The following is a 26,079-nucleotide window of genomic DNA, read 5'->3' as shown; positions in this document are numbered from 1 at the left end:
ATGAAGGAAAATTAGGCTGACATAAGTAACAACATGAGAAAATGAGGGGAAAATGCCAAATTTTACTTATTTTGTAATATAAATCAAATCCTAGTAAAATAGATACTGGTCTTTCATTCCTTCTTTTTAAACTTTTAAGTATTTATTTCTGTCTGTGCTGGGTCTTCACTGCTGCTGCATAGGCTTTCTCTAGCTGTGGCCAGAAGGGGCTACTCTCTGGTTGTGGGGCATGAACTTCTCATTGCAGTGGCTTCTCTTGTTACAGAGTGCGGGCTCAGTAGCTGCGAAGCACAGGCTTAGCTGCTCCACGGCGTGTGGCATCTTCCTGGACTAGGGACTGAACATGTGTCCCCTACACTGGCAGGAGACTTCTTAGTCACTGGACCACCAGTGAAGTCCCTTATTCATTCTTTTAACAAATATTTATTAAGCAACTGCTTTTTGTGAAGCACACTGCTGGACATTACTGGGAACAAAAAGATAAATATCAGTGAAGCAAACATATCAGCAGAACATAAAGCATGTCTAAGCACTGGCTTACTGAATTCTGGTAATTTCAATCAGTAGGAAAAGTTAAACCATCAGTAGAGTTGAGACATGTACCTGAACTTTTTTGTGAAACTTATTCTGCCTGTATCAGAATTCTGTCTGTACCTAAGTTTGTTTCTGTTCTTAGTATTTTACCTGCCTGTTTCTCTAATACTCTGAGTTTACGCATATTTACCTGGAGAGTCAAAGACGACTATAAAAATCTGATTTTCTTCATAACACAATTCAATGCTGCACTACACAAAAAGCACATTTTACACACGTTTGCCTCGCTGCTACAGACTGAATTACAAGCCTTTGAAAGGCCACACTTTAGTTTTCCTCATTCATACTCCTGTATCTCATCTATTCCATCCCTCTTGTCATTTTCTACCACCAGTTTCCTGATTGTTCCTTTTTGCCCCTTCTTCCACTGTTTTTCTCTGCCTCCCTGCCAAACACGCCAGGGGCACACTGAGGGTGACCCCATCCACAGGCACCAGTCCTCCTGGCCCCCCCCCTTAACTGTCTTCTTATGGGTGTGTTCCTGGCTATACTCATGTTTGACACATGTTCTAAGAGTCTGATAACTGGAGCCAAGCCAGGATTCCACCTGCAGCAGAAACCTTGGTCACTCAGCTTGGGAGAAAATGGAACAGCCGTTAGCCTGTTGTCACCAGTAACAGCGCGCTTCCCACTTTCAGATCATCTGCTGGAGGAATCAAATCATTTACATTTTGAAAGTTCCTTAATGAGATGCTTTTAAAGAATCTTACTTTGAAACTTTCTAAAGCATGAATCTTTTTAAAGGCTAAGAAGCACAGTGAAAGTATATTAAAATGTACACTTACAAGTTTGTATAAAATAATTTGCTAAAGCCCTCAGTGGTTAACATACATTTGAAGATTATATTTGCAAGGAAAATATAAGGTTGAGTCTTGCAAACAGCTACATTCATGACAGGTTAAAAATACCCATTATTAATCCTCCTACACTGCTGGTGGGTAAACAGGTACAGCCACTATGGAAAGCAGTGTCGAGGTTACCTTTAAAAACTAAAAAGAGAACTACCATATGATCCAGTAATCCCACTTCCAGGCATATATCCATGAAAAAAGAAAACTCTAATTTGAAAAGATGCATGCACCCCAATGTTCATAGCAGCACTGTTTATAATAGCCAAGACGTGGAAGCAACCTAAGTATCCACTGACAGATGAATGGATAAAGAAGAAGTAGTGTATGTATATATATAATGGAATATTACTCGGCCACAAAAAGTATGGCATATTGCCATTTACAGCAACATGGATAAACCTAGAGATGATCATAGTAAGTGAGGTAAAGCAGACAAAGAAATAGTATATAATATCACTTACACATGAAATCTGAAAAATCACACAAATGAGTCTATTTACAAAACAGAAACAGATTCACAGACATAGGAAACTAATTTATGGTCACCAAAGAGGAAAGTAGGGAGGGATAAAGAGGGGAAAGGGGGGAGAAATTAGGAGTACAGGATTAACAAATGCACGCTACCACATATAAGACAGATAAACAATAAGGACTTTCTGTATAGCACAAGAAACTATATTCAGCATCCTGTAATATCCTATAATGAAAAATATTCTGGAAAAAATATATATCTGAATCACTTTGTTGTAAACCTAGAACTAACACAATATGGCAAATCAACTATATTCCAATTTTTTAAAGAATACTCACTATTTCTTTTATTTTCCTACCTATTTCTCTTCTGTGGCAAATCTAGTCTGGTTAACTAGGAACTGTGGGGGTGATTCCTGTTGCCCTTTGACAAAACTGCTGTGTGCAGCTAGGACAGAAACAGAGCTTCCCTTGCATCAGACATGGGCCAGGAAACAGCAACACAGTAGAAAATGAGGCATGGTCCCCTTGCCTTGTGTTGTTAAAAGTCTAGGGGTAGTTTTTTTAATAGAATTACATGCTTTTTAGGATAAACTGAAGTTGAAAACTATTTCGGTAAAAGGGGAAAGGGGTATAAAATAGGAAGCAGACACTTGTGTTGTCAACACAAATCTGTGAAGTGGCGCTGATTATGGCCATTTTACAGATGAGGAAACTGAGGGTCAAAGAAAGTGGGTGCCTAGCCTAGAGGCAGAGCTGGAATCTGAATCCACATCCCATGCCAGAGTCTGTTCCGCTCACGGTACCACAGCGCCCTCTAGAAACAGTGCTCCCAGAGACATATTATCAAACCCAGATGAAGGAGAAGAAACATTTGTTCCCACTCTCACCTTCTTAGCACTGAGATTAAAACTCTCAAAAAAGTCCCTCTCCCTCACATTCAGTATTTTCTATTAATTTTTCTGAAAGGGGATCTTTGATGAGAACAGGGACTTTAAAAAAATCTTTTTTTTAGCAAGCAAAAATCACTGTAAGTTTTATTTTTAATTTATAGAAAATTTAAACCAAAATTTTATATCTAATTTATAGAAAATTTAAACCAAACTTTTGAGGCAGCACATGCTTAAGCAAGCCCATCCTATCAGTGCCTCAATTACAGATGAGTTTGACTCAGTTCAATCACAGAGGAGATAGCTCTTAGTCCTCAGGAGGTAGTTTAGCCAGTGAGCTGAACTGCTAATGTCCTCTTGGTGTTTACTGTTTGGATATGTGTGAACATGTGTGTGTTCATCCCGAGAACGATGCACATTTCTTGGTGGACACAGAAATCAAGTGTGTTGTCTGACCTAGCCCAGATCAAGTTAACTGCCTTCAGAGAGGGACATGCTGAAGAGCATCAGAAAGTGAAATATTTTCATTGTATTTTTGAAACTAGAAAAGGCCAGCCTCTGCTGTTAAAACTTTTTAAAGCATTCAAAAGTATTTACCCCTTTCTAAGTATTCCAAGATTAAAGGATTCCATGAATGACCTTATCTGAACAATGCTAGCTGAAACAATAAGTAATCCTCACATAGCACTCACTAAGCCTGGCATGCTACAGTCCATGGGGTTGCGAAGGGTCAGACACAGCTTGGCTTCTGAACAACAACAATCATGCCAGGACCCTTTAAAAGCAATATACAATAGATCATCAAACCAGACTTTAAAACATATTTTCCCTTGAAATCTTCACATAAACCCCTAATGGATGTCCCCATTACTATCTTATCAATGCAGAAACTGAATTTCAGAGGTACCAAGTAGGGTCATAAAGACCCTGTGAGGTGGGTACTACTGTCGCCCCCATTTTACAAATGAGAAGACTGAGGCCCTGAGAGGTAAGGAGACATGCCCAATGCCGTGTGGCTAGAAGGTGGACGACTCAGCACCTGAATCCAGAGAGCCCAGCTGGCACCAATGTGAAATCATGAAAGGCCAGCAGATCCAACGATTTGCCTAAGTCCCTGGCAGAAATTAGAACTTGAAAAACATTTAAATGAGGATTAATCATGATGACAGGAGAAGGTATATTAAAAGGCAGGGGGAGGGGGACCATGCTTCTCATGAACCAGTGCAGATAATATTAAGAGAACAGCTATTACAACCAGACAAAACTGAACTTGATTCCAGGCTCCATCCGTCTCTTACTAACAGTATAAACTAAACGAGCCACTTGGTGCCTCTGAATTTCAGTTTCTTCATTGGTAAGATAGAAATGGGGATATCCATTAGGGGTTTATGTGAAGATTTCAAGAGAAATATATATTTTAAAGCCTGGCTTGATCAACAATTTTTAAAAACCATTTCTAATGAACAAGTTCCAATTTGATCTTTTATGTCATTCACTCAAAACATTTTGGTTATTCACTAAGCATACAGCATTTTGCTGGGTGTCACAGGGAAGATGGAGAGAAAAGTCCCCCCACAGTCATAATATGAGAGGTGGCACCAACTGCTCTGGGCATGCAGAGGGGGTCGTAACTTGTCTCAGGTCATCACATGAGGGGATGTGGCGGCGGCAGCATCTGAATCTGCAGGTGAGTCAAGATTTCCCTACTTCTTATCCCACCTGCAGGTCCTGAAAAGGGGTCATGCTTCTCACTTTAAGGATAATCTGGCTTCATTTTTCAAACCAGGACAAATGCTTTGGAGCCAGTCTTTACATTAATAATGAGTACCAATGAGTAATTGCAATCCTCTTCCCCTACCCAAAAGGAAGCTTTATTTAGGTTCTGGCAATTGGTAAAATTAGAACTCCACTTATAAGCAAAATTATGCATTGAGATTTAATATGTGTATCTACCAACATATGGGACTTCCCTGGTAGCTCAAGCTGGTAAAGAATCCTCCTACAATGCAGGAGGGACGATCCCCTGGAGAAAGGAGAGGCTACCCAGTATTCTTGGGCTTCCCTGGGGCTCAGACTATAAAGAATCTTCCCACGATGCGGGAGACCTGGGTTTGATCCCTGGTTGGGAAGATCCCCTGGAGGAGGGTATGGCAACCCACTCCAGTATTCTTGCCTGGAGAATCCTCATGGACAGAGAAGCCTGGAGGGCTGCAGTCCATGGAGCCACAAAGAGTCGGACACAACTGAGTGACGAAGCACAGCACCAAGATCTTGGCTTCCCAGGTGGCGCTCGTGGTAAAGAACCAGCCTGCCAATGCAGGAGACATGAGAGATGCAGGTTTGACCCCTGGATCAGGAAGATCCCCTGGAGGAGCGCATGGCAACCCACCTCAGCATTCTTGCCTGGAGAATCCCATGGACAGAAGAGTCTGACAGGCTACAGTCCACAGGGTCACAAAGAGTCAGACACGACTGAAGCAACTTAGCATGCATGCTACCAACATATATATTTAACCTTCCATTTTTGCTTATATACCTAACTCTTACATGAAATGACTAATTTAGCTTTTTACACAATAGCTTTCAAATGCAATTCACCTTTCCCAACCACATGTCTGTGTATGTGACATGCTACCAAGACACAAAGGCTCAAGATCAAATGAAAGGGAATTAAAAGTGATACTTTGAACTCTACCAACTTACACATTTACCCACATTCCTACTTATCAAATCCAACACAGTACAAGTAATTGACAGAAGGGAGGATATGGTATGCGCTTTTAGAAGAAAGATTGAAGAGAAAATGAAATGCTTTAAGGCAGTTTTAACTCTGTTGCCATAAGAAAACTCAAATACTGAGATGTTTTATGAAATATTTAGCTTCTCTTCTAAAGGTTGAATGAAATGTCTTTAGAATTTGAAAATATTCCTAATATAACTATCCCAGAATAAAGGCTGTCAGTTGGAAAGAGAATAAAAAGGGCAAAGAATGGTATTATTTTACACTGGCCGGGTGAGATGTCTTATTTCTGAATTCGGTATCATGTGAGTATGATAAACTTAGCTGAATCTCTAATTCCTTCAAATACTAATGACAGTGGTTTCAACTGTCTTCCGAAAAGAGCCCAGAAAGATCCCTGACTCTCATAATGGGAAAGGCTTTCCTTCAACATCCAAAGGCTTTGACTTCAGTTACTCCCTGTTGTTCAGTTACTAAGACATGTCTGACTCTGCGACCCCATGGGCTGCAGCCCACCAGGCCCCTCTGTCCATGTGATATTCCAAGCAAGAATACTGGGGTGGGTCAGTTACTCCTTACTTATTTACAAAAAGAAATAGTCAACAATGTTAAGGGCAAAACAAGTTTGGAATGTGTATCATCAAAGTCTAATAAAAATGGGAATGAGTAAAAGAAATAGGAATAAACTGGAACTCATAATAAGTTAATATTAACTGAGTACCTATTATGTGCCAGGCACTTATGTATTATACTTGTAACTACTCTTTGCTGTAAGGGTCCCACACTCTCCACTTTACAGAGAACACTGACGCACAGACAAGCTCAAATGCCTACAACTGTCAGGAGTGAAGCTGGGGACCCTCCCACAGAGCTGTGCTCACTGACTCTGTGTGACATTTTGTCTCCAGCACCCCCAGTGCTCCAGAGGCACTGGATCAGCAGATCAGGTCATCTTTATCTGCCTCTGAATCCCAAACAAGGATCTAAGATGCTCTCACTTTAGAATTTAGGATTATGATTGTTTAATGGTTCACTTGTAGGCTTTTTATATCCAGTGTTATAAATAACAGTACTTAATATTTGGGTGCTATCTACCAACTATTCTTCTGATAACTTGTGTAGTCACTTAATCTTCACAAATGTCTCTATTGTACAGATGAAGAGGCTGAAGCATAGAGGAGTTATGTAATTTATTCAAGTTCATAAAGCCATTAAATAGCTATTAAGTAGTTTTGTTCCAGGGCCCAAGCTCTAAACCACTAAGCCATGGTCTTTGTAAGCAGACTTACCCTCATGGGGTTCACAGAGAGAAAAACAAAGGACAGAAATATTCACTGTTGTCCATTCTTACTTCTCAAGCCTCTGTGAGAACCACAGTCAGTGCCACAAGACTTCAACGTTCCCATCACCACCGCCTGTGTTTTAGATAATTCTCCATTCTCTACCCTATTTTCTGTCCTCTGTTCCTTTTTCTTCAAGAAAGGGCTAATCTCTTATTGACATTAGATGAACATTTACTATTAAGTAGAATCTTACAAAGATTACTTGGAAATATATAACAAAAATATAGGCATCATATAGACATGTTATATAGACAAGAGCTCCCATATAAACTTTCTATAGAAAATATATAAACACTATATAGAAAAAGGACAATATTTTATTGAGATTAGATGAATATTTTACTTTGCAAGTATTTTTGTTAATTTTTATTGGAGTATAGCTGCTTTAGTTATACCAAAGTTATGGTATAGCTAAAGCTATGACTTTAGAATGACCAACCTAGACAACATATTAAAAAGCAGAGACATTACTAAGTCAACAAAGGTCTGTCTAGTCGAGGCTATGGTTTTTCCAGTGGTCATGTATGGATGTGAGAGTTGGACTACAAAGAAAGCTGAGCGCAGAAGAGTTGGTGCCTTTGAACTGTGGTTTTGAAGAAGACTCTTGAGAGTCCCTTGGACTGCAAGGAGATCCAAGCAGTCCATCCTAAAGGAAATCAGTTCTGGGTGTTCACTGGAAGGACTGATGTTGAAGCTGAAACTCCAATATTTTGGCCACCTGATGTGAAGAGTTGACTCATTTGAAAAGACCCTGATGTTGGGAAAGATTGAAGGTAGGAGGAGAAGGGGATAAGAGAGGATGAGATGGTTGGATGGCATCACCGACTTGATGAACATGGGTTTGGGTGGACTCTGGGAGTTGGTGATGGACAGGGAGGCCTGGCGTGCTGCGGTTCATGGGGTCACAAATTATCGGACACGACTGAGCGACTGAACTGAACTGATAGCAGCTTTACAATGTTGACGACTATTTCTCTTTTGCCTTTTCCTTCTCTTTCCTCTACTCCTTGCCCCTTCCCTCTCGTTCTTCATTTTTCTCTCCCTTTTTTGCTCTTCTCTTCATTCCTCTCCTCCTCCTTCTTCCTTGTCATTCCTGCTCTTTTCTCCTGCAGCTCAAAGTCTCCCCCAACCATGTTGTGGCTAATCAATCACTTTTAATAAACATTTCCCCATATGTACATACAATTTTAAAGAAAAGGGCAGTTTCCTTGACACTGAAGTACAGAGCTGAAATGATATAATCCTATGTTTAGACGTAAATACTTTCCTGAATAGTAAAACCTCCTGTAAACCTAATAACTGGAACAAGAATGCATATAGCTAGATGGGAGTGCTTTTAGATGTTAAAATTTTTCAAAAGATTATCTATGATTTTTTAAATAGCCTAAATTTTCTCTAAAGAACATACAGTTCTTTAATAATAACAAAGTTATTGCTTTAGAAAAAAATGGAATTTAGTGTAGAGAGTTTATCACACTGGATGAGCAATAAAACAACCAACTTTCTACCAGAGAACTTCAGAGCAGCGAGTCAGTAAAGGGTAACAATGCAGCCACTGTACTATCAGTGGAGCCAAGAAGATAGAAAATAGCATTATCTAAATACATCTGCTTGCAAAGGACAAGAGTTCCCATGCACATTAGAAGCACAGACCCAGTGTTCAAAAGTCCCTCAGATCCCAGGTAGTTCAATGCCTTACAGGTAAGGAAACTGAAGCTCAAAAAGGTCAACTACTTGACTGGTAACAGACCAGTAGGCGGCTGAGGCAGAAGAACTCAGATGTTGTGTCCTCAAGTACAGAGCTCTATTATTGCCCATTTTTAAGTTTTCATGAATGTCTTTTGGGGGGAGGAATTCTAGAATTAAAACAAAGATAGAATTAGAGTTTTAAAGAATAATGTAAATCCATGGCTGATTCATGTCAATGTGTGGAAAAAACCATTACAATATTGTAAAGTAATTAGCCCTCAACTAATAAAAATAAATGGAAAAAAAAATAATTTAAAAAAAAAGAATAATGCAAAATTCCAGAGCTCTGTTGGCTTAGCTAATTGGATATGCTATCTAGATTGGGTGGCATGAGGCCAGAGGAAAAACAATAGAGGGCACCGAGAGGAACCCAGAACACTCTTGGCAGATCAAATCCAATAGAGAACAACTCATTGTGAGAAATCTAAGTGGCTGAGCATGGCTAATGTTCTGGAGGCAAACAGGGAAACTGAGAGGTAAGGTTGAAGAGTCTAGGCCAAGAGCTGGGCATATACACCGCGCTCTCAAGTTGGGACTTGATCCTAGGAACAGTGATGGTGTCAATGCAGTTCTGCAGCAGAAGAGAGAGAATCTGATCAGCGTCTTAGAAGACTCGCTCTGACTGCAGTGTGGAGAGCGGACTGTCAGGTGTTAGGCTGAGATCAGAAAAGCCAGTTGAAAGGCTACTACCCTAATTCCTGTGAGGGCTAGACTGAGGCAGAAGCAGTGGGCATGGAGGGAACATGCAAGATTGCAGAGAGACATTAACATGGACAGGAACAGTTGAATGTGATGGAGAAAAAATTTGGGAAATCTGTTAGAATCTGATATGACTTCTAGATTTCAATTTTGGTTGGAGGCACTATTCTCTGAAAGAAACAGTAAGATATTTAGATGGAAGAAGTCATTTGCAGGCATATGATACACATGGTCTTAGATAGCATGTGAGGGGTAAGGAACAAGATCTAGGTTAAAGAGAGCAACATACAGGTGGTACTGGAGACCACAGGCAGGGATGAGAAGCCAGGAACAGTGTGGAGAGGCATACCCACTGGGCGTCCTCTACACACTGAGGCCCCACAGTGCAATGCTCTCAATTTTATCCACTCCAGCCCCTCATTCTGTGTCTGTCTCAGTGGTTCTTGACACTAGCTGTGTCCCCCAATCAACTGTAAAATACACCAGATTCAGAGAAGGGAAATCTTTCTCAAAGTCCATTAAGGCTACAAAGATAAAGAGCCAACAGCTGAGAGGCACTCGGAACATACTCATGTTGATCTTGGTGGGAGAAAAAGTACTCACTGCCCTTTTGTGACAAGCCAGCAAAATCTGGTATTAACCAGAAAACAGGATGTGCTAATAGGAAGCACCAGACCACCTCACCTGCCTCCTGAGAAATCTATATGCAGGTCAAGAAGCAACAGTTAGAACTGGACATCGAACAACAGACTGGTTCCAAAGTGGGAAAGGAGTACGTCAAGGCTGTACATTGTCACCCTGCTTATTTAACTTATATGCAGAGTACATCATGAGAAATGCTGGACTGGAGGAAGCACAAAGTGGAATCAAGACTGCCTGAAGAAATGTCAATAACCTTAGATATGCAGATGACACCACCCTTATGGCAGAAAGCGAAAAAGAACTAAACAGCCTCTTAAGGAAAGTGAAAGAGGACAGTGAAAAACTTGGCTTAAAACTCAACATTCAGAAAACTAAGATCATGGCATCTGGTCCCATCACTTCATGGCAAATAGATGGGGAAACAGTGGAAACAGTGTCTGACTTTATTTGGGGGGGCTCCAAAATCACTGCAGATGGTGACTGCAGTCATGAAATTAAAAGACACGTGCTCCTTGGAAGAAAAATTATGGCCAATCTAGAGAGCATATTAAAAAGTAGAGACATTACTTTGCCAACAGAAGCCCATCTAGTCAAAGCTATGGTTTTTCCCGTAGTCATGTATGGATATAAAGAAAGCTGAGTGCCGAAAAAGTCATGCTTTTGAACTGTGGTTTGAAGGAGACTCTTGAGAGTCCATTGGACTGCAAGAAGATCCAACCAGTCCATCCTAAAGTAATTCAGTCCTGAATATTCATTGGAAGGACTGATGCTGAAGCTGAAACTCCAATTCTTTGGCCACCTGATGCAAAGAGCTGACTCATTTGAAAAGACCCTGATGCTGGGCAAGATTGAAGGCAGGAAGAGAAGGGGACGACAGAGGATGAGATGGTTGGATGGCATCACCGACTCAATGGACATGAGTCTGAGTAAACTCCAGGAGTTGGAGATGGACAGGGAAGCCTGGCGTGCTGCAGTCCATGGGGTTGCAAAGAGTCGGACATGACTGAGCAACTGAACTGAACTGAACTGAACTGAACTGAATAGGAAGTACTCCTGGGAGAGGCATGTTCCAGTTGTAAAATGAGGGAAATGAGTTGGACAACTTCTCATGCCTTTCTGACTGTTACCATCTCTGGTTCTTGCATACAGAGCCTCTTTCAAAGCCAGGCATGCTCGCATGATCTCCCTGTTCTCCTCTAGTTGAACAGGGAGCTTGTTCTTTGGTGACTTTCGCATACCTTCCCAATGTCTTCTACTCCTCTCACCGTATCTGTCCTTTAAGATTCAGCTTCAAGTTTCCTTTCCCAGCAAATCATCCCGACCTAGCACTATCTTTCCAATGTGCTTTCTTCATTTTTCCATCTTTTGCAGTCAGGGTTCTGATGGACAATTCTAAACCTCCTTGAGATCCTTCCTTTTCTTCCCATAAATCGTAATGACCTTCCCCTGGCTTAAGAGTGCTGTGGGAATTATTATTTATAAGTACAAAATTATAAATACATATTATAAATATGTATAAATACAAATTACACATAAATAAGTACATATTATTTATAAGGTTGTTGTGTGGCAATATTATAAACTAGAAGTTTGTATTTATCTGAACACATATTCACAACATAAATTCCTCTACATAAACTTCCTAAGGTGTCAGAGAAGTGCATTAACTAAAATTTTATTGGGCCAATTAGAGAAGAATTATCTCTAATGCAACATAAGAATCATTTGTCAAGGCAGGAGGCTCAGAGTCTCACAGAGAAGAGGGGTGCAGGAATCTAGGGTGACTATCACAGGTTCCAGGACGGAGGAGGGGTTGCCTTAACCATAGTGGGTGGGTCTTGAGTAGGAGGTTGAGGTTTCATAATGACCAAGATGGCTGAAGGTAGGAGGAGAAAATAGGGTGGTGGCATCCGATCCCAAAAGGCCAGAGCCACCTACATACAAACAGCTACTGAGGCCTCAGCCCTCCCTCTCATAATAGTAATAGTAACAATAAAACCAAAGGAGCAAACATTTATTAAATGCTTACTACATGCCCGGTACTATTCTGAGCTCTTTACACATTTTAACACATTTAATCATTAAAAAAAAAAAAAGACCCTATGTGGAAGTTAACATTTTTAACTTATTTTGCAAGGAAAAAAAAAAATGGGATGAGAAAGATCATCAAGTCATTGACTCAAGATACACAGAACCACATCAACCTGAAAAATTCAGAGTACCTGGGCCTGAACTTACAAGCAGCACCTTTCCTGGGTAAAGTTGCTTATTTACCATGAAAATCTCAGGCCAATCATCTTTATATGATGAGATTAATAGCCTGACATCATGTGTGACCTTGACATGGAACCCACACTCTTGGAATCATCTGCCCCCACATTGTCTAATTAAAATTTAAAAAGTTAATTTTAAGACATCACAACAGCAAACTTGTCAAGATGAATGTTTCCAATCTGCTTCATTTAACTGAACTTACTATAAATCAGTCTAATTCATATCTAATTCTTACTTGTTTACTGTCACCACTGTCCCTAGCCTCTTGGCATCTTAGAAACTCTAGCCGGGCCCTAGATTCCTCTAGGATGTCTGGATCTTCTCACTTTACAGTGCTGGAAATGCAGCATGCATAGTTTCATACCACCAGGCTCATTAATGTCACAGCCCCACACGCACTTACCATTAGGGTCTTCTAAAGAGAATTCACCCAGGATTCCATGGAACAAAAAGAAATTCCATGTTGAAGTGATATATTCTAGCGAATATTTTACAGAGAAATGGCTGCATCTCCTAGTTATGCCTCTTACTCTCATAGCATTTCAGAACTGAGAGGCATCTTAGAGGTCAGCCAATTCAATTTCTCTACTAACATTTATTTTTTGAAACTGACTTGAGGGCTAAAGTTTCCAAGGTCACAATGCCTACAGAATTGATATTCTTATTCTAAAATTAAGATTATTCTTTCTATTATTGTGGATGCTAATTCCTTGAATTCACAGGAAAGGTCACAATCATAAGACTAGTATTCATGTAGCTATCAGAGTCTACAATGAGCTGGTGCTCTTGGTAATTTCATACAGTAATCTGTACAGTGACAAACATAATTAATATCCCATTTTTGAGACTAAGAGATTTAAACAGTAAACTGTGAGTGATGTATTCAAGTTTTGATAATTAAACAATAGGGGGCTATGAAAGAGCCCAAAGTTCCTGCCTTTCAGTCTGTACACTTGAGTAAATTACTAACTTCTCTATGTATCTCTGCCCTCATTGGTAAAATGGGGATAAAATAAGAGTGTCTTCATCAAAGAGGTATTTTTCTCTTGAGAATTAATGTGATGATGTGCTAAATGAATAAAACTGTTAGCATCTTGCTGACGTGGGAAGTGGGCAATAAATGTCAAGGCTTTGTTTTTTTTTAATCACTATCTTTCTAAAACATCATACTTTTAACACAGAGTAATTACTTTAGGCTTAAGGATAAAGAAGGGTTCACTAATGCCCTAATAATTATTGTAATTGAATTAAAAATGCAACACTGAGTTTATTCCTCTTTTGATTTTCATCATCATAGAAATACTTGCTGTCAAATGAGGTTAGGAACTTTTATCATCCTGACACAACAAAAACCAATTTAATCATAGCTTTTTTACACCAAGAAAAGGACAAAGAACTATTTTCATCTTAACATTTAAAACTGCAAACAAAAAAGCGCACCTTCCTTATACATTTCACAAGCTAAAAATCAGATGCACTGACCGGATATAGCCTCATGGTGGTGCTAAATCACCATGGATAAAGCCTGGAGCCCCAGCTAAGGATCTGCAGAAACCAAACTGACACAGGACGGAAACATTCCTACTGAGTTAACCAGGAAGGTATTGGCTTTGAATTCCCACAGTTCTTCTCCACAAACCTTGAGCAATGACCTTGACATACTGTCCCAACAAATCCATTAGAAAAGTTAATTCTGTTTTTTCCCCTGGCATTGCAACAAATAACATATACACACATATATAATATTAGCCATAAAAACATCTGTGTAGCTTTATTTTTTAATGTTGTATTAATCGAGATTCTCAACGTGAATTTGGCCACAGCATCTGCATACAAGATAACATTTACCTCTGCCCCGTTCATCTACTGTAGATCTTAATTTCATATGTCCCTTGGAACCACTTATTAAAGTTCTTATATCTCTCAGCCCCCAAATCTTAGATTGAAATCTAAACTCTTGACCTTCTTCCTCCAGTATCTCACTTTTTAAAAGCCACAAAACAAGACTGATTTGCCCTTCATAGTATAACCCATCTCTCTTCATTTTCCTTAACTGACTTCCAAAACCATAGTTCAGACCCTTTTATCATACATGCAAGTTATGGCAACAACCTTCAAAATTAGCCTTAGAGCATTAGCTCCCAACCTTGACTGCACATCAGAACCACATGAAGGAGCTTTAAAAAATATCCATCCCTTGGGAATCTGCTTTAATAGGTTCGAGTGGAGCCTGAAGTTGGAATTTTCTTTTCAAAGCTCCCAGTCATTATAATGTGCAGCCACAATCAAGAACCACTTCACCAGAGGTGCATCTACCACACCATGGCCAGGTTAACCTTAAACTATAAACTATCTGGGCCAAACATTTGAGTAATTTCTCCTCATCAGAAAGATTGCAAATAAGTGACTTGAAGGCCAAGCTGGTTTTAGAAAAGGCAGAGGAACCAGAGATCACATTGCCAACATCCACTGGATCACAGAAAAAGCAACAGAGTTCCAAAAAAACATGTACTTCTGCTTTATTGACTATGACAAAGCCTTTGACTGTGTGGATCACAACATACTGTGGAAAATTCTTCAAGACATGGAAATACCAGATCACCTGACCTGCCTCCTGAGAAATTTGTAGGTAGATCAAGAAGCAAGAGTCGGAACCAGACATGGGAACAACAGACTGGTTCCAAATTGGGAAAGGAGTGTGTCAAGACTGTATATTGTCATCCTGCTTATTTAACTTATATGCAGAGTACATCATGTGAAATGCCGGGCTGGATGAAGCACAAGCTGGAATCAAGATTGCCAGGAGAAATATCGATAACCTCAGATACGCAGATGACACCACCCTTATGGAGGAAAGTAAAGGGGGACTAAAGAGCCTCTTGATGAAAGTGAAAGAGGAGAGTGAAAAAGCTGACTTAAAACACAACATTCACGGTGGGATGCATGAGACAAGTGCCTGGTGCACTGGGAAGACCCAGAGGAATTGGGTGGAGAGGGAGGTGGGAGGGGGGATCGGGATGGGGAATACATGTAACTCCATGGCTGATTCATGTATGACAAAACTCACTGAAATGTTGTGAAGTAGTTAGCCTCCAACTAATTAAAAAAAAAAAAACAACAACGCAACATTCAAAACACTAAGATTATGGCATCCAGTCCCATCACTTCATGGCAGATAGATGGGGAATCAATGGAAAGAGTGAGAGATTTTATTTTGGGTGGCTCCAAAATCACTGCAGATGGGGATTGCAGCCATGAAATTAAAAGACGCTTACTCCTTGGAAGGAAAGTTATGACCAACTTAGACACCATATTAAAAAGCAGAGACATTACTTTGCCAAGAAAGGTCCGTCTAATCAAGGCTATGGTTTTTCCAGTGGTCATGTATGGATGAGAGAGTTGGACTGTGAGGAAAGCTGAGCGCTGAAAAATTGATCCTTTTGAACTGTGGTGTTGGAGAAGACTCTTGACGGTCCCTTGGACTGCAACATCAAACCAGTTAATCCTAAAGGAAATCAGTCCTGAACATTCTTTGGGAGGGCTGATACTGCAGCTGAAACTCCAATACTTTGGCCACCTGATGTGAGAAGTGACTCACTGGAAATGACCCAGATGCTGGGAAAGATTGAAAGCAGGATGAGAAGGGGATGACAGAGGATGAGACGGTTGGATGGTGTCACCGACTCGAGGGACATGAGTTTGAGCAAGCTCTGGGAGTTGGTGATAGACAGTGAAGCCTGGTGTGCTGCAGTCCATGGGGTTGCAAACAGTCAGACACAACTGAGCAACTGAACTGAACTGAACTGACTTGAAGGCCAAACCCATCCAATGGATATATCTTATTTGGCCTATTATTAAATTGTTCAGACTAAAGATTTAAAAAATTGGGAGATGTCACCTAAAATCCAGATTTCCTATTTCTTTTTTAAAACTGCAATGTCTGGCCACACAGGCCCACAACCCCGAGCAACCATCACATGGCTGCCTCCCGCTAGGCATGGCAGTGACCCCTCAGCCATTCAGGATCCTTCCCTCCTTACTTATACACACCTGTGTGACTCATTTACACTGTCTGTCTCCCACTCTTAGGAGTCATTTCAGTTTGCAACTCCTAGTCTAGAGGAAAAAGTTCAAACTGAATGATACATTTCCTCACCCACTTATTCGCTTCTTCAAGCATCCATTAGACAGGTATTTATTTTGTGTCGGTGCTGGGCAAGCACTTGGAATACGAAGTTCCATATATTTCGGTCTTTTCTTTCTAACTTTACATACTGTTTCCCTTCAAGTAACTCTATACTAACCAACAGTTGGTTTAAGAGACATCTCTCTCCTAATGTTCATAGCCTAGAGGCTAAATTTCCAAATCCTTTGCAGTTAGTTGAGGCTATAAAGACAAAGTCTGGACCAACTGGGTGTGAACAGAAGTGATGTGTTCAACTTCCAAGTCCTGTCTGTGACAGTAAAGTCGGGTGCTCTCCATGTTCCCCTTCTGGTGAGATGGAACACAAGCAGAGCACCGGAGTCCCCTGGGACAAGAGCAACAGGGAGAAAGCACCCGAGTCCCTAGATGGCCTCTGTCTTCCCTGGATTGATTGCCTACCTCTTGTTATGTGAGAGACCAACAGCCTTCCATCTTATTATATTTCAGAATCTCTTTGTTTACAGCAGTTTATCCTACACCCTTTACTATTTCCCAGATACACCTTATATATTCTTGCCCTCAACCTTGGCTTATACCAAAGCTTTTGTCACTAATATCCTGCCTTCTCACCTCTACTAAACTTGGCTCATCATTCAAGGCCCAGCTCAAGTAGTCCATCTTCTGTGATGCTTGTTGTCTTCCTTTCTCTGCTCCCCCATTGTTCGAATTTCTACTTGATGAGACTTATCAAATATTATCATATTTAATAAACAGGGCCTAGAGTTATGTTGTCATAGCTCTCTCAAATTCCAGGCCCAGAATTTAAATCAAAATTTGAGATTTTACATACCATAAATACAGAAGGATATTCAGAGCCCAGTATTCTGTCACTAATGCTTCTTGTGGAAAAATAATCTGCACTATCAATTCATGTTCAGTTTGTTATCTTTTAGCACTCTTGAATCTTTCAATTTGGGCTACAAAGCTAAGCCTTTCCAAGTCTTTAAAATTATGGCTTTTTCCTTGATATTTAAGCTAAATTCCTTATTCTTGCATCTAAACAAATTTGTCAACCCACTGCATATATATTTCTAAGAATAAGAAATGCATTGAGAAGATCAAGGGTTCAAGCTTAAATGGTGATGAAGAGTCACCTTGTAGTCCTCTCACACTTTGAATATGAGAATCTCTAGGACAACATTAGAGGACGAAAGCAGAAGATGCACTTGGGGAAGGAAATTAATAGGGAAAATAGGTGCTAGGGAGTGAAAACTATATATTCTAGAAGAATAGTAAATAAAAAGGAAAAAGAAAAGAAATAAGGAAGATAATTCAGATACAGGAGAAAGGTGAGACTAACAACTATGAGGGAAAAGGTTAGCATAAGGGAAAGGCATGTACAAAATGAAATGCCAGTGAAGAAGATTTGAATCCAATAACCTCAAAATGCTTCCTACCTGATCGAATATTCTTAAGAGATCATTATAAACACTGAAGTGCAGACCAACTTTAGGAAAACCACTATGTGATTGGTACAAAAGAAACAGCAAAGGGAGGTGAAAATTAAATTTATAGCAGATCTCAATAAAGTTATTAAGTTACTCTGGGGCAAATAAAAACAATATAGCTGTGTTTCAAATCAAGTAAAGAATGGCAGACAGGGCTTTTTAAAAACACCCAAGTGTTTTTTGTTATCGTTGTTTTTTTATTTTTTAAGACAAATCTTGGCTCTTGAAGTTTTGTCCTATCACAGAAAAAAGCTAGAGGTGAGAGGTGAGATCTTTAAAGCATAAAAGGTAATCATCCTGAGATAAAAGGTAATCACACTAAGATAAGATAAAAAAAATAACTCAAAGATTTAAACCTAAGTCTTAAACTATAAAACACCTAAAAGAAAACATAAAAGCCTCATGACATTGGTCTTGGCAAAGATTTCTTGGCTATGGCACCAAAAGCACAGACAACAAAAGCAAAAATAGACAGATGGGTCCACAGCACACTTTGAAAATTCTGAGTATCAAAGGGCCCAGTGAAAAGGCTACCTACGGAATGGGAGAAAATGTTAGAAAATCAAAAATATAATAAGATCCAGAATATAAAGAACTCCTACAACTCAACAACAAAACATCAAATAACCCAATTTATAAAATGGGCAAAGGACCTCAACAGACATTCCTCCAAAGAGGATATACAAATGGACAACAAACATATGAAAAGATGCACAACACATCACTTATCATCAGAGAAGTGCAAATCAATATCCTAATGAGACATTACCTCACACCCATTAGAATGGCTACTATGATTAAAAAAACAACAACAACAACAACAAATGCTGGTGAGGCCATGGAGATACGGAGAAACTGAAACCCTTATGCACTGTTGCTGGGATTGTAAAATGGAGCAACCACTATGGAAAATGGTATGGTGATTCCTCAAAAAATTAAAAGCACAACTACCATATGATCCAGCAGCAGTACAATCCAATTTCTAAGAATATATCCATGGAATTGAAAGTAGGGTCTTGAAGAAGTATTTGCATGCCTACCTTCATAGCAGCATTATTCAGCAATAGCCAAGAAGTGGAAGCAAGCCAAGTATCCCTCCACAGATGAATGGGTAAACAAAATGTGGTATATATATATGTACAATGGAATATCATTCACTGTTTAAAAAGAAGGAAATACTGCCATATGCTACAACATGGATGAACCTTGAGGACATTATGCTAAGTGAAATAAACCTGGCACAAAAAGACAAATTCTGTATAATTCCACTTAAATGAGGCATCTAAAAGGCTTCCCAGGTGGCGCAGTGGTAAAGAATCCACCTGCCAATGCAGGAGACTCAAGAGATGCAGGTTCGATCCCTAGGTAGGGAAGAACCCCTGGAGTAGGAAATGGCAACCTGCTCCAGTATTCTTGCCTGAAAAATTCCATGGAAAGAGGAGCCAGAGGAGCCTGGTAGACTACAGTCCATGGGGTCACAAAGAGCTACACATGATTGAGCACACACACAAAGGAGTCAAGTTCATAGAAACTCAAAGTAGAATGGTGGTTCCCAATGGCTGAAGGAGAGGGGATAAGGGCATCATTGGTACAGTTTCAGATTTGAAAGATGAAAAACTTCTGGAAATCTGTTTCACAATAATAAGAAGATACTTAATACTACTGAACTGTACACTAAAAAATGGTTAGGAAGGCAAATTCCATGTTTTTTTTTTTTTTCTTTTACCACAATGGAAAAAAAGGAGAAGAAAAAGAGAACACAGGACAGCGTGATATTTCTTTAATCACTGCCACCATCAGTGTGGCATCAGTGATGTATCAACATATGGTCAAAACGAGGATGAAAAATAGGAAGGGTCCTATCTGCACCATCTTATCTCTGGGATAAAGAAATACAGAAATCAGTGACAAGTTAATCCCAAGACCACACCTCTTCTATATTCCCATTACTCATACTCAGGAATTACTGACCAATTCCCGTCTCTATCTCTAGGCGGCGGCAACGGTGACTGCCTTTGCTACCACAGACTAGACTGCAATTCTATATAGCCTAGTTACAAAGAGCAAGCACTCAAATATCTGTTGCACTCAATCTGAAATTACTTATGTGCAAAGACATTCTTAGCTGATACCAAAAAAAGGTTTTCAAATTGGATTATAGATGTCTCTGAGATAAAATGCTGACAACAGCTGAGTCATTGAACTATAGCTGAGACACTATAGTTGAGCATTTGAAGACATTTATATCTCGGGGGGGAAAGGAATCAGCTATGTCATGCATCCATTAACTTGGTACCAATAAATTCAACCTAATGGAGTCATATCTTCCAGGGTGAGTTCTGAGAATTTAGAGTGAGCAGAAAGCCTGTGATGTGAGAAGTGAACCTGGCACTTATCCCAAAGGACAGATCTCCTGAAATGCTTTACTTATCGCTCAGTTGTGTCTGCGGATAAGGCAATGGCACCCCACTCCAGTACTCTTGCCTGGAAAATCCCATGGACGGAAGAGCCTGGTAGGCTGCAGTCCAAGGGGTCGAGAAGAATCACTGAGTGACTTCACTTTCACTTTTCACTTTCATGCATTGGAGAAGGAAATGGCAACCCACTACAGTGTTCTTGCCTGGAGAATCCCAGGGACGGCGAAGCCTGGTGGGCTGCCATCTATGGGGTCGCACAGAGTTGGACACGACTGAAGCGACTTAGCAGCAGCAGCAGTTGTGTCTGACTTTTTGAGACCCCATGGACTGGAGGTCCTCTGTCCATGGGTTTTTCCCAGCAATAATACTGGAGTGGGTTGCCATTTCCTTCTCCAGGGGATCTTCCCAGTCCAGGGATCGAACCCAGATCTCCTGCATTGCAGGTGGATTCTTTACTATCTGAGCCACCAGGGAAGCCCTGCTGGTATCACACCACACTGCAATTTTCCAGATCCATAAGAATCACGACTGCTAAACTAGTATCAGTAATCACCCACATTGGACTAGTGGCTACTTACCAGCTATGGCTATGAGAAAGAACTCATACTATTCATTTGTTAATCTAGTAGTGGTCTGTGGGTTTTATAAATAGATTTGATCTGCCTATGTGATTACTGCCTAAGTTCCTTGACATTTGAATACATCTCTAGGAGGAAAGCAAATCAGTTCTGGCATCTCAGTTGAAATCCCAGCTCCCATACTTAGCAACAGGGTGACCCTGGACAAGTCATTAGCATTGGAGCCTTAGATGTGTCATCTGTAAAAACAGAACCAATAATAGCTCTTCCCTGGGGATGTTATATAAATTAAATGAAGGAATCTACTCAGAACGTGGCATATAGTGGATACTCAGTAGACATTATTTGCCTAGCTTCTACCTCACTTTCAAGCAAAGATCAGCAAATGTTTTCCATCAAGGACCATACAGTTAACATTCTAGGCTTTGCAAAGCCATTGGTCTCTGTCACAACCACTCAATTTTGTCACTGCAGGACAAAAGTAGCCATAAATAATGAGCACAGCTATGTTCCAATAAAATATTATTTTAAAAATTAGGCCTTGGACCAGTTTTAGCCCACAAGCTATAGCTGACATTCCTTAACACTTAAACCACATATGTCCAGACATCAGACTAAGCTAATTTTTCATCATTCTGTTGGATTTTACCTGCTCCAGACATGTCCTTGCCCCCTTTCTCTTCATTGTTTTTATTTCTTGAATGTATCAGAGCAAATGAGTCTAGTTCAATGGACTGACTCATTTCTCTACTTATAATTTTAGGCCTTGAGAAGCCCCATAGGAGGTAAGCACTCAGACCTGGGATGCTCGATTACCTTATCCACACAAGAGGTTCTGGGGAAATCAGAACATTTGAGGAAGATTCCCTCAACCTGCACAGAGAGACTGGAAGAGGGACCATCACTTAAGAACTCACTGAGCTAACTGAAGAGTTTTCATTAATGGGGAAGGATGTGTTGCAACTTATTTCCCAGGTTTTAAAATACTGCATAACCAATATATTTGCATTCATTTGTGTATGTATAAAGCACTTCTTAAAGGACATAAGAACTGAAAACATCAATGATCACTGGCGAGGTGGGAACTCAAATTGAGGGACAAGGATGGGAGAGAGAGTTAACTGAATATTTTTTAAATGTCTTTAATAGCTTTGTTTATTTTTATTGATGTATAGTTGACTTGCAATGTTGTGTTAGCTTCTGGTATACAGCCAAGTGACTCAGTTATACATATATAAACTGACTCAGTTATACATATATAAACACATTCCTTTTCATATTCTTTTCTATTATGGTTTATTACAGGATATTGAATATAGTTCCCTATGCTATACAGTAGGACCTTGTTGCTTATCTATTCTATATATAGTGGCGTATATCTGCTAATCCCAAACTCCCACCCTTTTCTTCTTTGGTAACCGTAAGTTTTTTTTTCCTATGTCTGTGAGTCTGTTTCTTAAGCATAAGTTTTTAAACCATGTGAAAACATACAATGTATTCAAAGAAATTAATTTTTCTGATGAATTAAAAATTCAAACTAAAAACAAATCTTTCACATTCACAAAATCAGCCTAGTAAGAGAAATACATACATGTGAGAGGTGAAAAATGACAAGAACAAAAAGCATCTAAGACTCTCACATGTCTCATGACTCCCAGGTGTCCCCAGGGATTCTATGACAGCCCATAGTTTTAGATCAGGCCACAGTTCCTCCCATGGAGTCCCACATGCCACAGTGAGATGCCTTCCAGAACCTCCATCTCTCTTGCTACTGACTCTTTTATTCCTGCCTTCAAATAAGCTTTAACTTTTTAAATAGAAACTTTTATCTGACCTCACTTTACACCACCATACTCTCTCTCATATGGCTTTCATAGCTCGGTTCCGGGAACCATTAAGAATGACTCTCTCTCACTTCTTAACCATCTATAACCCAGCTTTGACCTCTGCTCTTTCATGAGGTCCCTTTTTCTCTAAGGTCCTCACTGACTCTTTAAAACAAATCTAAATCTTGGTTTTTCTCCTTCGTCCTTACTGTTCTTGAACTCCATTTTGCAAAGAACGAAGCTGATGTTCATCTTACTAAACATCTCTTCTCCCTTCATCTACTTAGTACAACATAATTCTGTTCCTTCCTCAACCCCACTCTGGGCCTCTTTCATATTCCTGCCTCATAACTGGGCTAAGACTTGAGACATCCTTTTCTCTTCTCCATCTATCCTCAATCTCTCAGGGAATTCTTCTCTTCCCAAGACTTTATCTAGTGGGAAGAGAAGGCAGACGTGGCTTGAAGCATGGCTCTATGACTTATTAGCTGTGCAGGTTAAGGGAAGTAATTTCATCTCTCTGAACTCATTTCCTCCACTCTAAAACAGGAATTCATTCACTCTTTCATTCAACAGTCTTCATTGAGCACCTACTATGTAGCAGACAATCTTCTGGGTACATGAGATTCACTAGCAAACTAAAGAGATAAGTATTTCTACCCTCACAGAGCTCCCAGTCTAGTAGGGGGAGATAAAAAATTAACAATAATATACATGCTAAATAAGAGAATTATATAAAATGTCAAAATACAGTAAGAACTGAAGACAAGAAATAGAGGTCAGGATACACCTTCTAAAAGGTGATCAGGGTAAGCTACCCTGTCTGCATGTTTAGTTGTATCCAATTCTTTGCAACCCTATGGACTGTAGCCCGCCAGGCTCCTCTGTCCATGGGATTCTCCAGGCAAGAATACTGGAGTGGGTTGCCATGCCCTCCTCCAGGGGATCTTCCTGATCCAGGGATCAAACCTGCATCTCTTATGTCTCCTGCACTGGCAGGCGGGTCCCTTCCCACTAGCACCACCTGGGAAGTCCAAGCTTTCCTAAGAAGCTAATATTTGAGCAATCACTCAGAAGAGAAGGAAGAATTTAAAAACTGACAGAGAAGGTACAGTCAGAGGGAGTTGACAAAGGTCTGAAAGGCAGAAGTGTACCTAGCTTATTCTAGGGACAGCAAAGGGGCCAAAGTGGGAACGGAGTGAAGTGAGCACAGGAAAGAACAGTTGGAAATGAGTCAGAGATTGGGGGGGGGGGGGGGTGGCAATCCATGTAGGGCCCTGAATGCCACAGGAGCTCTTGTGGGGTTTTGAGCAGAGGGGTGACATAATCTGATTTATTTTATAAGGATCACTCTGGCTGCTCTGTTGGGAACAGACTTTAGGGGGAGAAGGGTGGAAGCAGACAAACCAGCAAGGAGGCTACAGGTGATGGTAGCTAGGACCAGAGTGGGTGCACTGGAGAAGTGGTCAATTTAAGATAAGAATAAAAAAAAAACCCTGTAGGGTTGTTATGAGAATCTTATGAGAGTATGACTTCAAGTGCCTAGTATGTGCCTGATAACAGGAAGATGTTAACTTCCTAGGTGGCTTAGTGGTTTAAAAAAAAGGAAAAATCTGCCTGCCAACACAGGTGACTCAGGAGATGAGAAAAGGGTTCAATCCCTGGTGGGGAAGATCCCCTGGAGTAGGAAATGGCAACCTATTCCAGAATCCCTGCCTAGAGAATCCCATGGACAGAGGAGCCTGGCGGGCTACAGTCCATGTGGTTGCAAAGAGTTGGATACAACTGAGCACGCACGCCTGCACACTTACTATATTTTTCTGGTCAAATATGGGTCACCATACGGAAGAGATCAAAGCTAGAATGTGATACCCAAGGTCAGCTGACCTGGGGATTGACAGTCACCCTCACCTAAAGTATTGAAAGGGTTGAGGAAGGGGCTTAATCTCCTTTTAGCTTTTTAACTCATAGCCCAACTCCAGGACAATATTTCCCATGGCCTACATTCCCTCTTAGAAGTTTCATCATCTACTCAACGTCAGTGCATATATTTTTGAAAACTACCTGCCTCACCTCCATCTCAAACTGTTTCTTCTATTAAAACTAAACCAGTACCTAGAAGCTGAAAACTTAGCTTCATCTTTGTAGAATTACGGAATAAAAGATGCTTCCTTTGGAAGTTGATATCATGCCATCATCTGTTTAAAACACCTCTACCTACAAAAAAAGAAACGAGGCCCAGAATGGAGCAGAACTAGCTGTGAGCCATTCTTTGTCTTTAATGACTGGGCAAGGTCTGGAACCAGTTTTCGGGATCCCGGTCACGTCTTCAACAGTCCTCCCTCCCCCCATTCACCCGCCCCCCATTTCCACAGCCCATTACACTGGCTGCCAGAGGCATCTCTGTATCTGTCACCACCATGGCTGCCATGACCATCTTCCTGTCACTGCCCCTGAGGCCTTCCAGAAAGGCTATTAGAGGCCACAGCCTATTCTGCTTCAAGTGTGCTGGCTCTGGGTTCAACTCCTGGCTCTGCACTCACTACTGTGAGGCCCTGAGTCAGCTTCCTAATCACACTCTGCCTTACCATCTTCATCTGAAAAGTTCTTACCTACCGGGACTTAGTAGAATAAGGCATGTAAGGCCCTTAGCACAGAACCAGTGCAAATGAACAGCCCAAGAAGGATGAGCTGTATGACTACTCTCAGTTCCTTTCAGAGAAGTTACCACAGATGTCTGGTGAACAAATCCTACTTGCCTCGGTCTGGCCATCAGGGCCAGGGAGTAACCAGCTCTATTAAATGTATGGAAATGTAGTGCTCCCCACTCACTGACCTTCTGGCTGAGAAATTCTCTGTGCCCCGGTACCATGCTCATTCCCAATCCCCACCTCCACGTTTTGGTTTTTGCTCCTGCCTGAAATGCTCAGCTTAGTTCTCTCTGTCTAAATCTTGGCACATCCTTCAAAGCCCCAGTGAAAGCTTATTCTTTCAGAAGGACTTCCCAGGCAAATCTTAGCTCTGCTGCTATTATTTCTTCTCTTCAATACTACAGTAATTATATGTGATATACCCTGGTCACTTCCTTATGGAAAGGCATGGGAGCATTTAGTTAATAATATGAGTTCTAGAGCAAATTGCCTGGTCTCTCTCAGCCTCAGTCTCCTCATACATAAAATAGGGTTAATATTAGGGTTGTTGTGAAGATTGGACACACAAATATGTAGTTAAAACAATTATTAATATATGTAACTATTATTATATATTGCTGTTAACTTATCCCTCTTTGTTTTATATATTTTCATCTTCTTCTTCCAGGTCATTCCATCCATATGTACTATACTTTTATCTAG

At 40.5% G+C, this 26,079-nt stretch overlaps 1 protein-coding gene across 1 annotated transcript in view; it reads right to left on the bottom strand.

The window, feature by feature from the left end:
• AKAP6 (A-kinase anchoring protein 6) overlaps window positions 1-26,079 on the bottom strand; it is a 441,039-nt gene that overhangs the window by 255,656 nt on the left and 159,304 nt on the right. The gene's annotated exons all lie outside the window — the stretch shown is intronic.

Source organism: Muntiacus reevesi, chromosome 15, assembly GCF_963930625.1.
Source record: "Muntiacus reevesi chromosome 15, mMunRee1.1, whole genome shotgun sequence".
In the NCBI taxonomy this organism is placed as follows: Eukaryota; Metazoa; Chordata; class Mammalia; order Artiodactyla; family Cervidae; genus Muntiacus; species Muntiacus reevesi.
Note: the sequence above shows the minus strand (reverse complement) of the source record. Positions and strands in the feature narration are given on the sequence as shown.